The sequence below is a fragment of the Oncorhynchus nerka genome, linkage group LG18 (assembly GCF_034236695.1).
Source record: "Oncorhynchus nerka isolate Pitt River linkage group LG18, Oner_Uvic_2.0, whole genome shotgun sequence".
Taxonomy (NCBI): Eukaryota; Metazoa; Chordata; class Actinopteri; order Salmoniformes; family Salmonidae; genus Oncorhynchus; species Oncorhynchus nerka.
Window position 1 is genome coordinate 82,684,190 of NC_088413.1, and position 16,607 is coordinate 82,700,796.

Genomic DNA, 16,607 nt, shown 5'->3' on the forward strand with positions numbered 1-16,607 from the left:
TAATGTAGTAACCAGAAAAGTGTTACACAAATCAAAATGTATTTTATATTTCAGATTCTTCAAAGTAGCCACCCACAGTATATGCATGTGGTATGATTAATGCAAGATATGTAAACATTATTGAAGTGGCATTGGTTTAAAGTGACTAGTGATCCATTTATTAAAGTGTCCAGTGATTGGGTCTCAATGTAGGCAGCAGCCTCTCTGTGTTAGTGGTGGCTGTTTAACAGTCTGATGGCCTTGAGATAGAAGCTGTTTAACAGTCTGATGGCCTTGAGATAGAAGCTGTTTTTTCAGTCTCTCTGTCCCAGCTTTGATGCACCTGTACTGACCTCGCCTTCTGGATGATAGCGGGGTGAACAGGCAGTGGCTCGGGTGGTTGTTGTCCTTGATGATCTTTAAGGCCTTCCTGTGACATCGGGTGCTGTAGGTGTCATGGAGGACAGGTAGTTTGCCCCCGGTGACACGTTGTGCAGACCACACTACCCTCTGGAGAGCCTTGCTCAAGGACATTCAGGGACTTGTCCCAAAGCCACTCCTGCGTTGTCTTGGCTGTGTGCTTAGGGTTGTTGTCCTGTTAGAAGGTGAACCATTGCCCCAGTCTGAGCGCTCTGGAGCAGGTTTTGATTAAGGATCTCTCTGTACTTTGCTCCGTTAATCTTTCCCTCGATCCTAGCTAATCTCCCAGTCCCTGCCGCTGAAAAACCTCCCCACAGCATGATGCTGCCACCACCATGCTTCACCATAGCAATACCATAGGGATGGTGCAAGGCTTCCTCCAGACGTGACGCTTGGCATTCAGGCCAAAGAGTTCAATCTTGGTTTCATCAGACCAGAGAATCTATTTTCTCATGGTCTGAGAGTCATTAGCTGCCTTTTGGCAAACTCCAAGTGGGCTGTCATGTGCCTTTTACTGAGGAGTGGCTTCCGTCTGGCCACTCTACCATAAAAGCCTGATTGGTGGAGTGCTGCAGAGATGGTTGTCCTTCTGGAAGGTTCTCCCATCTCCACAGAGGATCTCTAGAGCTCTGTCAGAGTGACCATTGGGTTCTTGGTAACCTCCCTGACCAAGGCCCTTCTCCCCCAATTGATCAGTTTGGCTGGGTAGCCAGCTATAGGAAGGGTCTTGGTGGTTTCAAACTTCTTCTATTTAAGAATGATGGAGGCCAATGTGTTCTTGGGGACCTTCAATGCTGCAGACGTGTTGGTACCCTTCCCCAGATCTGTGCCTCGACACAATCCTGTCTCGTAGAGCTACAGATAATTCCTTCAACCTCATGGCTTGGTTTTTCCTCTGACATTCACTGTCAACTGTGGGACCTTATATAGACAGGTGTGTGCCTTTCCAAATCATGTCCAACCAAATGAATTTACCACAGGTGGACTCCAATCAAGTTATAGAAACATCTCAAGGATGATCAATGGAAACAGGATGCACCTGAGCTCAATTTCGAGTCTCATAGCAAACGGTCTGAATACTTATGTAAATAGGGTATTTCTGTTTTTTTTTTTTTTTATAAATTTGCAAAAATTTTGAAAAGGCTGTTTTCGCAATGATGAGGGGAAAAAATACATGTAATCCATTTTAGAATAAAGATGTAACGTAACAAAATGTGGAACAAGTCAAGGAGTCTGAATACTTTCCGAAGGCACTGTACATACAATGAATTGACTGACACTTAAGTACTGTGGTCGGTTTGTATTACCTTATAAACTAAATTAAAGTATAGTGGTTGGTGGGGGTCTACTTGGGGAGAGTTGGTCCACTGAGATGAGGGGTGAGTGGAGGCCCCACGCAAACCTCAGAGAAGTGTCTGATAATCTCGCAGTCACCCCATACCAGTCACCTCAGAGAAGTGTCTGATACCCTCCCAGTCACCCCATCCCAGTCACCCCATCCCAGTCACCTCAGAGAAGTGTCTGATACCCTCCCAGTCACCCCATCCCAGCCACCTCAGAGAAGTGTCTGTTACCCTCCCAGTCACCCCACCCCAGTCACCCCATCCCAGTCACCCCATCCCAGTCACCTCAGAGAAGTGTCTGATAACCTCCCAGTCACCCCATCCCAGTCACCCCATCCCAGTCACCCCATCCCAGTCACCTCAGAGAAGTGTCTGATAACCTCCCAGTCACCCCATCCCAGTCACCCCATCCCAGACATCTCAGAGAAGTGTCTGATACCCTCCCAGTCACCCCATCCCAGTCACCTCAGGGAAGTGTCTGATACCCTCCCAGTCACCCCATCCCAGTCACCTCAGAGAAGTGTCTGATAACGTCCCAGTCACCCCATCCCAGTCACCCCATCCCAGACACCTCAGAGAAGTGTCTGATACCCTCCCAGTCACCCCATCCCAGTCACCTCAGAGAAGTGTCTGATAACCTCCCAGTCACCCCATCCCAGTCACCCTATCCCAGACACCTCAGAGAAGTGTCTGATACCCTCCCAGTCACCCCATCCCAGTCACCCCATCCCAGACACCTCAGAGAAGTGTCTGATACCCTCCCAGTCTCCCCATCCCAGTCACCCCATCCCAGACACCTCAGAGAAGTGTCTGATACCCTCCCAGTCACCCCATCCCAGTCACCCCATCCCAGACACCTCAGAGAAGTGTCTGATAACCTCCCAGTCACCCCACCCCAGACACCTCAGAGAAGTGTCTAATACCATCCCAGTCACTCCATCCCAGTCACCTCAGGGAAGTGTCTGTTACCCTCCCAGTCACCCCACCCCAGTCACCTCAGAGAAGTGTCTGATACCCTCCCAGTCACCCCATCCCAGTCACCTCAGAGAAGTGTCTGATACCCTCCCAGTCACCCCATCCCAGTCACCCCATCCCAGACACCTCAGAGAAGTGTCTGATACCCTCCCAGTCACCCCACCCCAGTCACCTCAGAGAAGTGTCTAATACCGTCCCAGTCACCCCATCCCAGTCACCTCAGGGAAGTGTCTGTTACCCTCCCAGTCACCCCATCCCAGACACCTCAGAGAAGTGTCTAATACCATCCCAGCCACCCCACCCGTCACCTCAGAGAAGTGTCTGATACCCTCCCAGTCACCCCACCCCAGTCACCTCAGAGAAGTGTCTGATACCCTCCCAGTCACCCCATCCCAGTCACCTCAGAGAAGTGTCTGATACCCTCCCAGTCACCCCATCCCAGTCACCCCATCCCAGACACCTCAGAGAAGTGTCTGATACCCTCCCAGTCACCCCACCCCAGTCACCTCAGAGAAGTGTCTAATACCGTCCCAGTCACCCCATCCCAGTCACCTCAGGGAAGTGTCTGTTACCCTCCCAGTCACCCCATCCCAGACACCTCAGAGAAGTGTCTAATACCATCCCAGCCACCCCACCCGTCACCTCAGAGAAGTGTCTAATACCATCCCAGCCACCCCACCCGTCACCTCAGAGAAGTGTCTAATACCATCCCAGTCACCCCACCCGTCACCTCAGAGAAGTGTCTAATACCATCCCAGTCACCCCACCCGTCACCTCAGAGAAGTGTCTAATACCATCCCAGTCACCCCACCCGTCACCTCAGAGAAGTGTCTGATACCCTCCCAGCCACCCCATCCCAGTCACCTCAGAGAAGTGTCTGATACCCTCCCAGTCACCCCATCCCAGTCACCTCAGAGAAGTGTCTGATACCCTCCCAGCCACCCCATCCCAGTCACCTCAGAGAAGTGTCTGATACCCTCCCAGTCACCCCATCCCAGCCACCCCACCCGTCACCTCAGAGAAGTGTCTGATACCCTCCCAGTCACCCCATCCCAGCCACCCCACCCGTCACCTCAGAGAAGTGTCTGATACCCTCCCAGTCACCCCATCCCAGCCACCCCACCCGTCACCTCAGAGAAGTGTCTGATACCCTCCCAGTCACCCCACCCTAAATATTGAATACATTTACATTGTAGAATAATGAAGTCCCTCATTCTCCCTCTCCCAAACTAAATCCATCCCTCTCCACCAGCCCCTCCCAGTTCTCCCCCTTTACCTCTACCAAGCCAAGCTTATCCCAACCTCCCATCTTTACTCAACCAAGCCAAGCTTATCCCAACCTCCCATCTTTACTCAACCAAGCCAAGCTTATCCCAACCTCCCATCTTTACTCAACCAAGCCAAGCTTATCCCAACCTCCCATCTTTACTCAACCAAGCCAAGCGTATCCCAACCTCCCATCTTTACTCAACCAAGCCAAGCTTATCCCAACCTCCCATCTTTACTCAACCAAGCCAAGCTTATCCCAACCTCCCATCTTTACTCAACCAAGCCAAGCTTATCCCAACCTCCCATCTTTACTCAACCAAGCCAAGCTTATCCCAACCTCCCATCTTTACTCAACCAAGCCAAGCTTATCCCAACCTCCCATCTTTACTCAACCAAGCCAAGCTTATCCCAACCTCCCATCTTTACTCAACCAAGCCAAGCTTATCCCAACCTCCCATCTTTACTCAACCAAGCCAAGCTTATCCCAACCTCCCATCTTTACTCAACCAAGCCAAGCTTATCCCAACCTCCCATCTTTACTCAACCAAGCCAAGCTTATCCCAACCTCCCATCTTTACTCAACCAAGCCAAGCTTATCCCAACCTCCCATCTTTACTCAACCAAGCCAAGCTTATCCCAACCTCCCATCTTTACTCAACCAAGCCAAGCTTATCCCAACCTCCCATCTTTACTCAACCAAGCCAAGCTTATCCCAACCTCCCATCTTTACTCAACCAAGCCAAGCTTATCCCAACCTCCCATCTTTACTCAACCAAGCCAAGCTTATCCCAACCTCCCATCTTTACTCAACCAAGCCAAGCTTATCCCAACCTCCCATCTTTACTCAACCAAGCCAAGCTTATCCCAACCTCCTCTTTACTCAACCAAGCCAAGCTTATCCCAACCTCCCATCTTTACTCAACCAAGCCAAGCTTATCCCAACCTCCCATCTTTACTCAACCAAGCCAAGCGTATCCCAACCTCCCATCTTTACTCAACCAAGCCAAGCTTATCCCAACCTCCCATCTTTACTCAACCAAGCCAAGCTTATCCCAACCCTCCCATCTTTACTCAACCAAGCCAAGCTTATCCCAACCTCCCATCTTTACTCAACCAAGCCAAGCGTATCCCAACCTCCCATCTTTACTCAACCAAGCCAAGCTTATCCCAACCTCCCATCTTTACTCAACCAAGCCAAGCTTATCCCAACCTCCCATCTTTACTCAACCAAGCCAAGCGTATCCCAACCTCCCATCTTTACACACCCTTGCCCCCCCCCCTCCCCATGCCAATCTTATCACCCCCCTCCGCCCTCAGAACAGCCTCAATTCGTCGGGACATGGACTCTCCAAGGTGTCCAAAGCGTTGGGTGGTGGACCGTTCTCGATACACACGAAAAACCCAGCAGCGTTGCAGTTCTTGACACAACCAGTGTGCCTGGAACCTACGACCGTACCCCATTCACAGGCACTAAAATCATTTGTCATCCTCTGAACGGCACACAATTGTCTCAAGGCTTAAAAATATTTATTTAACCCGTCTCCTCCCCTCCATCTACATAATGTTTTGTCCACCCAGTGTATGTTCTTAAGAATAACTTAATAATAATTAAATGTGACTGATGCTTGCTGCCAAAAGGCATATAATATGATAAGTGGTTGAGCAACGAATCAACGGCAAGGTGACAGGAAGTTCGATGCTCTCTCCATCACGTAGAGGAGTGGGGGGGTGTGGGGGGTGTTAGCAGTTAAGGTGAAACTGAGCCCTAGAGGCCTGCAGCTTTGTGGAGTTAGAGGTGGAGAGAGAGGGGAGAGACAGAGAGAGAGAGAGAGAGAGAGAGAGAGAGAGAGAGAGAGAGAGAAACAGCAGATGAGTGAATGTGGTGTGAGAGAGAGAGAGAGAGAGAGAGAGAGAGAGAGCGAGAGAGAGAGAGAGAGAGAGAGAGAGCGGCGATGAGAGGATGTGGTGAGAGAGAGAGAGAGAGAGAGAGAGAGAGAGAGAGAGAGCTGAGGAGAGGATGTGGTGAGAGACACAGCATCCTGAGTGCTGAAACACAGGCGGTATGATGAGAAACAACGAACGTGTACCCTTCCATCTCACCACAACCCAAACCACCCCTCTGCTCTGCTCAGGTTTCTGCAAACACAACCGTTTGTCACAGGGGTGTTTGACGCGGGAGAATGTTCCGTTTCTATCTGTGTCACACATGTTGTCACAGTCACATACACAGCTGTTCCTGTTGAATCTGGTGCAAAGAAATGACAAGTAGTGTAGCCTATCTAGTTAATGCACATACTGTGTAGTATCTCTCCTGGGTCATGTCTCTATGTTCTATGAATGTAGTTGTACATTATATACAGCTCCCTGTACTGTTCTGAGACTCACGTCTCCAGTAATGTTACTGTGAGTCCCTGGGAATATAGTGTTCTAGCTACAACAACGGTCATGATGCCATCTGTTGATTTGGAAAGTGGAGAAGATAATGATTCCTGTAATCAACTCACTGTAAATAGCAGCACCACATTTAAACACGTGCTGTAACATTTAGTCCCTGTGAGAGTTAATGACTCTTAATGATAGTGTGTGTGTGTGTGTGTGTGTGTGTGTGTGTGTGTGTGTGTGTGTGTGTGTGTGTGTGTGTGTGTGTGTGTGTGTGTGTGTGTGTGTGTGTGTGTGTGTGTGTGTGTGTGTGTGTGTGTGTGTGTGTGTGTGTGTGTGTCTTAATGATAGTGTGTGCTTGTGATGGTTGGTTTTCGTACACTATGATCTGTCATAGTGTGGGCGTTGCAGCAGTACCAGACAGATCAGACAGTACTAGACAGACAATACAGTACCAGACAGTACTAGACAGTACTAGACAGATCAGACAGACCAGACAGTACCAGACAGACGAGACAGACTAGACAGACCAGACAGTACTAGACAGTACTAGACAGACCAGACAGACAATACAGTACCAGACAGTACCAGACAGACCAGACAGTACCAGACAGACTAGACAGACCAGACAGACCAGACAGTACCAGACAGTACCAGACAGTACTAGACAGTACTAGACAGACTAGACAGACCAGACAGTACCAGACAGACTAGACAGACCAGACAGTACCAGACAGTACCAGACAGACTAGACAGACCAGACAGTACCAGACAGACTAGACAGACCAGACAGACCAGACAGACCAGACAGACCAGACAGTACTAGACAGTACTAGACAGACCAGACAGACTAGACAGACCAGACAGTACTAGACAGACCAGACAGACTAGACAGACCAGACAGTACCAGACAGTACCAGACAGACTAGACAGACCAGACAGTACCAGACAGACTAGACAGACCAGACAGACCAGACAGTACCAGACAGTACCAGACAGACCAGACAGACTAGACAGACCAGACAGTACCAGACAGACTAGACAGACCAGACAGTACCAGACAGTACCAGACAGACTAGACAGACCAGACAGTACCAGACAGACTAGACAGACCAGACAGACCAGACAGTACTAGACAGTACTAGACAGACCAGACAGACCAGACAGACCAGACAGTACTAGACAGACCAGACAGTACTAGACAGACCAGACAGACCAGACAGTACTAGACAGACGAGACAGACTAGACAGACCAGACAGTACCAGACAGTACCAGACAGTACCAGACAGTACTAGACAGACCAGACAGACTAGACAGACCAGACAGTACCAGACAGTACCAGACAGACTAGACAGACCAGACAGTACCAGACAGACTAGACAGACCAGACAGACCAGACAGTACTAGACAGTACTAGACAGACCAGACAGACTAGACAGACCAGACAGTACTAGACAGACCAGACAGACTAGACAGACCAGACAGACCAGACAGTACTAGACAGTACTAGACAGACCAGACAGACCAGACAGACCAGACAGTACTAGACAGACCAGACAGTACTAGACAGACCAGACAGACCAGACAGTACTAGACAGACGAGACAGACTAGACAGACCAGACAGTACCAGACAGTACCAGACAGTACCAGACAGTACTAGACAGACCAGACAGACTAGACAGACCAGACAGTACCAGACAGACTAGACAGACCAGACAGTACCAGACAGTACCAGACAGACTAGACAGACCAGACAGTACCAGACAGACTAGACAGACCAGACAGACCAGACAGTACTAGACAGTACTAGACAGACCAGACAGACTACCCAGACAGTACTAGACAGACCAGACAGACTACAGAGACAGTACCAGACAGTACCAGACAGACTAGACAGACCAGACAGTACCAGACAGACTAGACAGACAGACAGACCAGACAGTACTACCAGGACAGACAGACTAGACAGTACCAGACAGTACCCAGACAGACCAGACAGTACCAGACAGTACCAGACAGTACCAGACAGACCAGACAGACCAGACAGTACCAGACAGACCAGACAGACCAGACAGTACTAGACAGACCAGACAGACTAGACCAGACAGACCAGACAGTACTAGACAGACGAGACAGACTAGACAGACCAGACAGTACCAGACAGTACCAGACAGACTAGACAGACCAGACAGTACCAGACAGACTAGACAGACCAGACAGACCAGACAGTACTAGACAGACCAGACAGACTAGACAGACTAGACAGACCAGACAGTACCAGACAGTACCAGACAGACTAGACAGACCAGACAGTACCAGACAGACTAGACAGACCAGACAGACCAGACAGTACCAGACAGTACCAGACAGACTAGACAGACCAGACAGTACCAGACAGACTAGACAGACCAGACAGACCAGACAGTACTAGACATACCAGACAGACTAGACAGACCAGACAGTACTAGACAGACCAGACAGACCAGACAGACCAGACAGTACTAGACAGACCAGACAGACTAGACAGACTAGACAGACCAGACAGACCAGACAGTACTAGACATACCAGACAGACTAGACAGACCAGACAGTACCAGACAGACTAGACACACCAGACAGACCAGACAGTACTAGACATACCAGACAGACTAGACAGACCAGACAGTACTAGACAGACCAGACAGACCAGACAGACCAGACAGTACTAGACAGACCAGACAGACTAGACAGACCAGACAGACCAGACAGTACTAGACAGACCAGACAGACTAGACAGACCAGACAGTACCAGACAGACTAGACAGACCAGACAGTACCAGACAGACTAGACAGACCAGACAGACCAGACAGACCAGACAGTACTAGACAGACCAGACAGACTAGACAGACCAGACTGTACCAGACAGTACCAGACAGACTAGACAGACCAGACAGTACCAGACAGTACCAGACAGACTAGACAGACCAGACAGTACCAGACCAACTAGACAGACCAGACAGACCAGACAGTACTAGACAGACCAGACAGACTAGACAGACTAGACAGACCAGACAGTACCAGACAGTACCAGACAGACTAGACAGACCAGACAGTACCAGACAGACTAGACAGACCAGACAGACCAGACAGTACCAGACAGTACCAGACAGACTAGACAGACCAGACAGTACCAGACAGACTAGACAGACCAGACAGACCAGACAGTACTAGACATACCAGACAGACTAGACAGACCAGACAGTACTAGACAGACCAGACAGACCAGACAGTACTAGACAGACCAGACAGACTAGACAGACTAGACAGACCAGACAGACCAGACAGTACTAGACATACCAGACAGACTAGACAGACCAGACAGTACTAGACAGACCAGACAGACCAGACAGACCAGACAGTACTAGACAGACCAGACAGACTAGACAGACCAGACAGACCAGACAGTACTAGACAGACCAGACAGACTAGACAGACCAGACAGTACCAGACAGTACCAGACAGACTAGACAGACCAGACAGACCAGACAGTACTAGACAGACCAGACAGACTAGACAGACCAGACAGTACCAGACAGTACCAGACAGTACCAGACAGACTAGACAGACCAGACAGACCAGACAGACCAGACAGTACCAGACAGTACCAGACAGACTAGACAGACCAGACAGACCAGACAGTACCAGACAGTACCAGACAGACCAGACAGACAAGACAGACCAGACAGTACCAGACAGACCAGGCAGACCAGACAGACCAGACAGTACCAGACAGACCAGACAGACCAGACAGTACTAGACAGACCAGACAGACCAGACAGTACTAGACAGACCAGACAGACCAGACAGACCGGACAGTACCAGACAGTACCAGACAGACCAGACAGACTAGGCAGTACCAGACAGACCAGACAGACCAGACAGTACCAAATCAAATCAAATGTATTTATATAGCCCTTCATACATTTACATTTACATTTACATTTAAGTCATTTAGCAGACGCTCTTATCCAGAGCGACTTACAAATTGGTGCGTTCACCTTAAGACATCCAGTGGAACAGCCACTTTACAATAGTGCATCTAAATCTTTTAAGGGGGTGAGAAGGATTACTTTATCCTATCCTAGGTATTCCTGAAAGAGGTGGGGTTTCAGGTGTCTCCGGAAGGTGGTGATTGACTCCGCTGTCCTGGCGTCGTGAGGGAGTTTGTTCCACCATTGGGGGGCCAGAGCAGCGAACAGTTTTGACTGGGCTGCGCGGGAACGGTACTTCCTCAGTGGTAGGGAGGCGAGCAGGCCAGAGGTGGATGAACGCAGTGCCCTTGTTTGGGTGTAGGGCCTGATCAGAGCCTGGAGGTACTGAGGTGCCGTTCCCCTCACAGCTCCGTAGGCAAGCACCATGGTCTTGTAGCGGATGCGAGCTTCAACTGGAAGCCAGTGGAGAGAGCGGAGGAGCGGGGTGACGTGAGAGAACTTGGGAAGGTTGAACACCAGACGGGCTGCGGCGTTCTGGATGAGTTGTAGGGGTTTAATGGCACAGGCAGGAGCCCAGCCAACAGCGAGTTGCAGTAATCCAGACGGGAGATGACAAGTGCCTGGATTAGGACCTGCGCTGCTTCCTGTGTGAGGCAGGGTCGTACTCTGCGGATGTTGTAGAGCATGAACCTACAGGAACGGGCCACCGCCTTGATGTTAGTTGAGAACGACAGGGTGTTGTCCAGGATCACGCCAAGGTTCTTAGCGCTCTGGGAGGAGGACACAATGGAGTTGTCAACCGTGATGGCGAGATCATGGAACGGGCAGTCCTTCCCGGGGAGGAAGAGCAGCTCCGTCTTGCCGAGGTTCAGCTTGAGGTGGTGATCCGTCATCCACACTGATATGTCTGCCAGACATGCAGAGATGCGATTCGCCACCTGGTCATCAGAAGGGGGAAAGGAGAAGATGAATTGTGTGTCGTCTGCATAGCAATGATAGGAGAGACCATGTGAGGTTATGACAGAGCCAAGTGACTTGGTGTATAGCGAGAATAGGAGAGGGCCTAGAACAGAGCCCTGGGGACGCCAGTGGTGAGAGCGCGTGGTGAGGAGACAGATTCTCGCCACGCCACCTGGTAGGAGCGACCTGTCAGGTAGGACGCAATCCAAGCGTGGGCCGCGCCGGGAGATGCCCAACTCGGAGAGGGGTGGAGAGGAGGATCTGATGGTTCACAGTATCGAAGGCAGCCGATAGGTCTAGAAGGATGAGAGCAGAGGAGAGAGAGTTAGCTTTAGCAGTGCGGAGCGCCTCCGTGATACAGAGAAGAGCAGTCTCAGTTGAATGACTAGTCTTGAAACCTGACTGATTTGGATCAAGAAGGTCATTCTGAGAGAGATAGCGGGAGAGCTGGCCAAGGACGGCACGTTCAAGAGTTTTGGAGAGAAAAGAAAGAAGGGATACTGGTCTGTAGTTGTTGACATCGGAGGGATCGAGTGTAGGTTTTTTCAGAAGGGGTGCAACTCTCGCTCTCTTGAAGACGGAAGGGACGTAGCCAGCGGTCAGGGATGAGTTGATGAGCGAGGTGAGGTAAGGGAGAAGGTCTCCGGAAATGGTCTGGAGAAGAGAGGAGGGGATAGGGTCAAGCGGGCAGGTTGTTGGGCGGCCGGCCGTCACAAGACGCGAGATTTCATCTGGAGAGAGAGGGGAGAAAGAGGTCAGAGCACAGGGTAGGGCAGTGTGAGCAGAACCAGCGGTGTCGTTTGACTTAGCAAACGAAGATCGGATGTCGTCGACCTTCTTTTCAAAATGGTTGACGAAGTCATCTGCAGAGAGGGAGGAGGGGGAGGGGGAGGAGGATTCAGGAGGGAGGAGAAGGTGGCAAAGAGCTTCCTAGGGTTAGAGGCAGATGCTTGGAATTTAGAGTGGTAGAAAGTGGCTTTAGCAGCAGAGACAGAAGAGGAAAATGTAGAGAGGAGGGAGTGAAAGGATGCCAGGTCCGCAGGGAGGCGAGTTTTCCTCCATTTCCGCTCGGCTGCCCGGAGCCCTGTTCTGTGAGCTCGCAATGAGTCGTCCGAGCCACGGAGCGGGAGGGGAGGACCCGAGCCGGCCTGGAGGATAGGGGACATAGAGAGTCAAAGGATGCAGAAAGGGAGGAGAGGAGGGTTGAGGAGGCAGAATCAGGAGATAGGTTGGAGAAGGTTTGAGCAGAGGGAAGAGATGATAGGATGGAAGAGGAGAAAGTAGCGGGGAGAGAGAGCGAAGGTTGGGACGGCGCGATACCATCCGAGTAGGGGCAGTGTGGGAAGTGTTGGATGAGAGCGAGAGGGAAAAGGATACAAGGTAGTGGTCGGAGACTTGGAGGGGAGTTGCAATGAGGTTAGTGGAAGAACAGCATCTAGTAAAGATGAGATCGAGCGTATTGCCTGCCTTGTGAGTAGGGGGGAAGGTGAGAGGGTGAGGTCAAAAGAGGAGAGGAGTGGAAAGAAGGAGGCAGAGAGGAATGAGTCAAAGGTAGATGTGGGGAGGTTAAAGTCGCCCAGAACTGTGAGAGGTGAGCCGTCCTCAGGAAAGGAGCTTATCAAGGCATCAAGCTCATTGATGAACTCTCCGAGGGAACCTGGAGGGCGATAAATGATAAGGATGTTAAGCTTGAAAGGGCTGGTAACTGTGACAGCATGGAATTCAAAGGAGGCGATAGACAGATGGGTAAGGGGAGAAAGAGAGAATGACCACTTGGGAGAGATGAGGATCCCGGTGCCACCACCCCGCTGACCAGAAGCTCTCGGGGTGTGCGAGAACACGTGGGCGGACGAAGAGAGAGCAGTAGGAGTAGCAGTGTTATCTGTGGTGATCCATGTTTCCGTCAGTGCCAAGAAGTCGAGGGACTGGAGGGAGGCATAGGCTGAGATGAACTCTGCCTTGTTGGCCGCAGATCGGCAGTTCCAGAGGCTACCGGAGACCTGGAACTCCACGTGGGTCGTGCGCGCTGGGACCACCAGATTAGGGTGGCCGCGGCCACGCGGTGTGGAGCGTTTGTATGGTCTGTGCAGAGAGGAGAGAACAGGGATAGACAGACACATAGTTGACAGGCTACAGAAGAGGCTACGCTAATGCAAAGGAGATTGGAATGACAAGTGGACTACACGTCTCGAATGTTCAGAAAGTTAAGCTTACGTAGCAAGAATCTTATTGACTAGAATGATTAAAATGATACAGTACTGCTAGTAGATCTAGCTGGTCTGTCATAAAATAATAGAGACAGTAGATCTAGCTGCTCTGTCATATTATAATAGAGACAATAGATCTAGCTGGTCTGTCATAATATAATAGACAGTAGATCTAGCTGGTCTGTCATAATATAATAGACAGTAGATCTAGCTGGTCTGTCATAATACAATAGAGACAATAGATCTAACTGGTATGTCATAATATAAAAGAGACAGTAGATCTAGCTGGTCTGTCATAATACAATAGCGACAGTAGATCTAGCTGGGCTGTCAATTTATAATAGATACAGTATATCTACCTTGCCTGTCATAATATAAGAGACAGTAGATCTAGCTGGTCTGTCATTTTATAATAGAGACAGGAGATCTACCTGGTCTGTCAAAATATAATAGAGAAAGTAGATCTAGCTGGTCTGTCATAATAGAATATAGACAGTAGATCTAGCTGGTCTGTCATAATATAATAGAGAGTAGATCTAGCTGGTCTGTCATAATATATTAGAGACAGTAGATCTAGCTGGTCTGTCATAATATAATAGAGACAGTATATCTAGCTGGTCTGTCATAATATAATAGAGACAGTATATCTAGCTGGTCTGTCATAATATAATAGAGACAGTATATCTAGCTGGTCTGTCATTATATAATATAGACAGTATATCTACCTGGTCTGTCATAATATAATAGAGACAGTAGATCTAGCTGGTCTGTCATAATATTATAGAGACATAGAGACAGTAGATCTAGCTGGTCTGTCATAATATAATAGAGACAGTAGATCTAGCTGGTCTGTCATAATATAACAGAGACAGTAGATCTAGCTGGTCTGTCATAATATAATAGAGACAGTAGATCTAGCTGGTCTGTCATAATATAACAGAGACAGTAGATCTAGCTGGTCTGTCATAATATAATAGAGACATAGAGACAGTAGATCTAGCTGGTCTGTCATAATATAACAGAGACAGTAGATCTAGCTGGTCTGTCATAAAATAATAGAGACAGTAGATCTAGCTGGTCTGTCATAATATTTTAGAGACAGTAGATCTACCTGGTCTGTCATAATATAATATAGACAGTAGATCTAGCTGGTCTGTCATAAAATAATAGTGACATAGAGACAGTAGATCTAGCTGGTCTGTCATAAAATAATAGTGACATAGAGACAGTAGATCTAGCTGGTCTGTCATAATATAATGGAGACAGTAGATCTAGCTGGTCTGTCATAATATAACAGAGACAGTAGATCTAGCTGGTCTGTCATAATATAATAGAGACATAGAGACAGTAGATCTAGCTGGTCTGTCATAATATAATAGAGACAGTAGATCTAGCTGGTCTGTCATAATATAATAGAGACAGTAGATCTAGCTGGTCTGTCATAATATAACAGAGACAGTAGATCTAGCTGGTCTGTCATAATATAACAGAGACAGTAGATCTAGCTGGTCTGTCATAATATAACAGAGACAGTAGATCTAGCTGGTCTGTCATAATATAACAGAGACAGTAGATCTAGCTGGTCTGTCATAATATAATAGAGACAGTAGATCTAGCTGGTCTGTCATAATATAACAGAGACAGTAGATCTAGCTGGTCTGTCATAATATAATAGAGACAGTAGATCTAGCTGGTCTGTCATAATATAAGAGACAGTAGATCTAGCTGGTCTGTCATAATATAACAGAGACAGTAGATCTAGCTGGTCTGTCATAAAATAATAGAGACAGTAGATCTAGCTGGTCTGTCATAATATAATAGAGACAGTAGATCTAGCTGGTCTGTCATAATATAATAGAGACAGTAGATCTAGCTGGTCTGTCATAATATAACAGAGACAGTAGATCTAGCTGGTCTGTCATAAAATAATAGAGACAGTAGATCTAGCTGGTCTGTCATAATATAACAGAGACAGTAGAGCTAGCTGGTCTGTCATAATATAAGAGAGACAGTAGATCCAGCTGGTCTGTCATAATATAACAGAGACAGTAGATCTAGCTGGTCTGTCATAAAATAATAGAGACAGTAGATCTAGCTGGTCTGTCGTAATATAATAGAGACAGTAGATCTAGCTGGTCTATCATAGTACAATAGAGACAGTAGATCTAGCTGGTCTGTCATAATCTAACAGAGACAGTAGATCTAGCTCGTCTATCATAAAATAATAGAGACAGTAGATCTAGCTGGTCTGTCATAATATAATAGAGACAGTAGATCTAGCTGGTCTGTCATTATATAATAGAGACAGTAGATCTAGCTGGTCTGTCATAATATAACATAGACAGTAGATCTAGCTGGTTTCTATTATATTATGACAGACCAGCTAGATCTACTGTCTCAATTGTATTATGACAGATCAGCTAGATCTACTGTCTCTATTATAATATGACAGACCAGCTAGATCTACTGTCTCTATTATATTATGACAGACCAGGTAGATCTACTGTCTCTATTATATTATGACAGACCAGCTAGATCTACTGTCTCAATTAAATCAAATCAAATCAAATCAAATTTATTTATATAGCCCTTCGTACATCAGCTGATATCTCAAAGTGCTGTACAGAAACCCAGCCTAAAACCCCAAACAGCAAACAATGCAGGTGTAAAAGCACGGTGGCTAGGAAAAACTCCCTAGAAAGGCCAAAACCTAGGAAGAAACCCCTCCCAACCAGGCTATGTGGGGTGGCCAGTCCTCTTCTGGCTGTGCTGGGTGGAGATTATAACAGAACATGACCAAGATGTTCAAATGTTCATAAATTACCAGCATGGTCGAATAATAATAAGGCAGAACAGTTGAAACTGGAGCAGCAGCACGGTCAGGTGGACTGGGGACAGCAAGGAGTCATCATTTCAGGTAGTCCTGGGGCATGGTCCTAGGGCTCAGGTCCTCCGAGAGAGAGAAAGAAAGAGAGAATTAGAGAGAGCATATGTGGGGTGGCCAGTCCTCTTCTGGCTGTGCCGGGTGGAGATTATAACAGAACATGGCCAAGATGTTCAAATGTTCATAAATTACCAGCATGGTCGAATAATAATAAGGC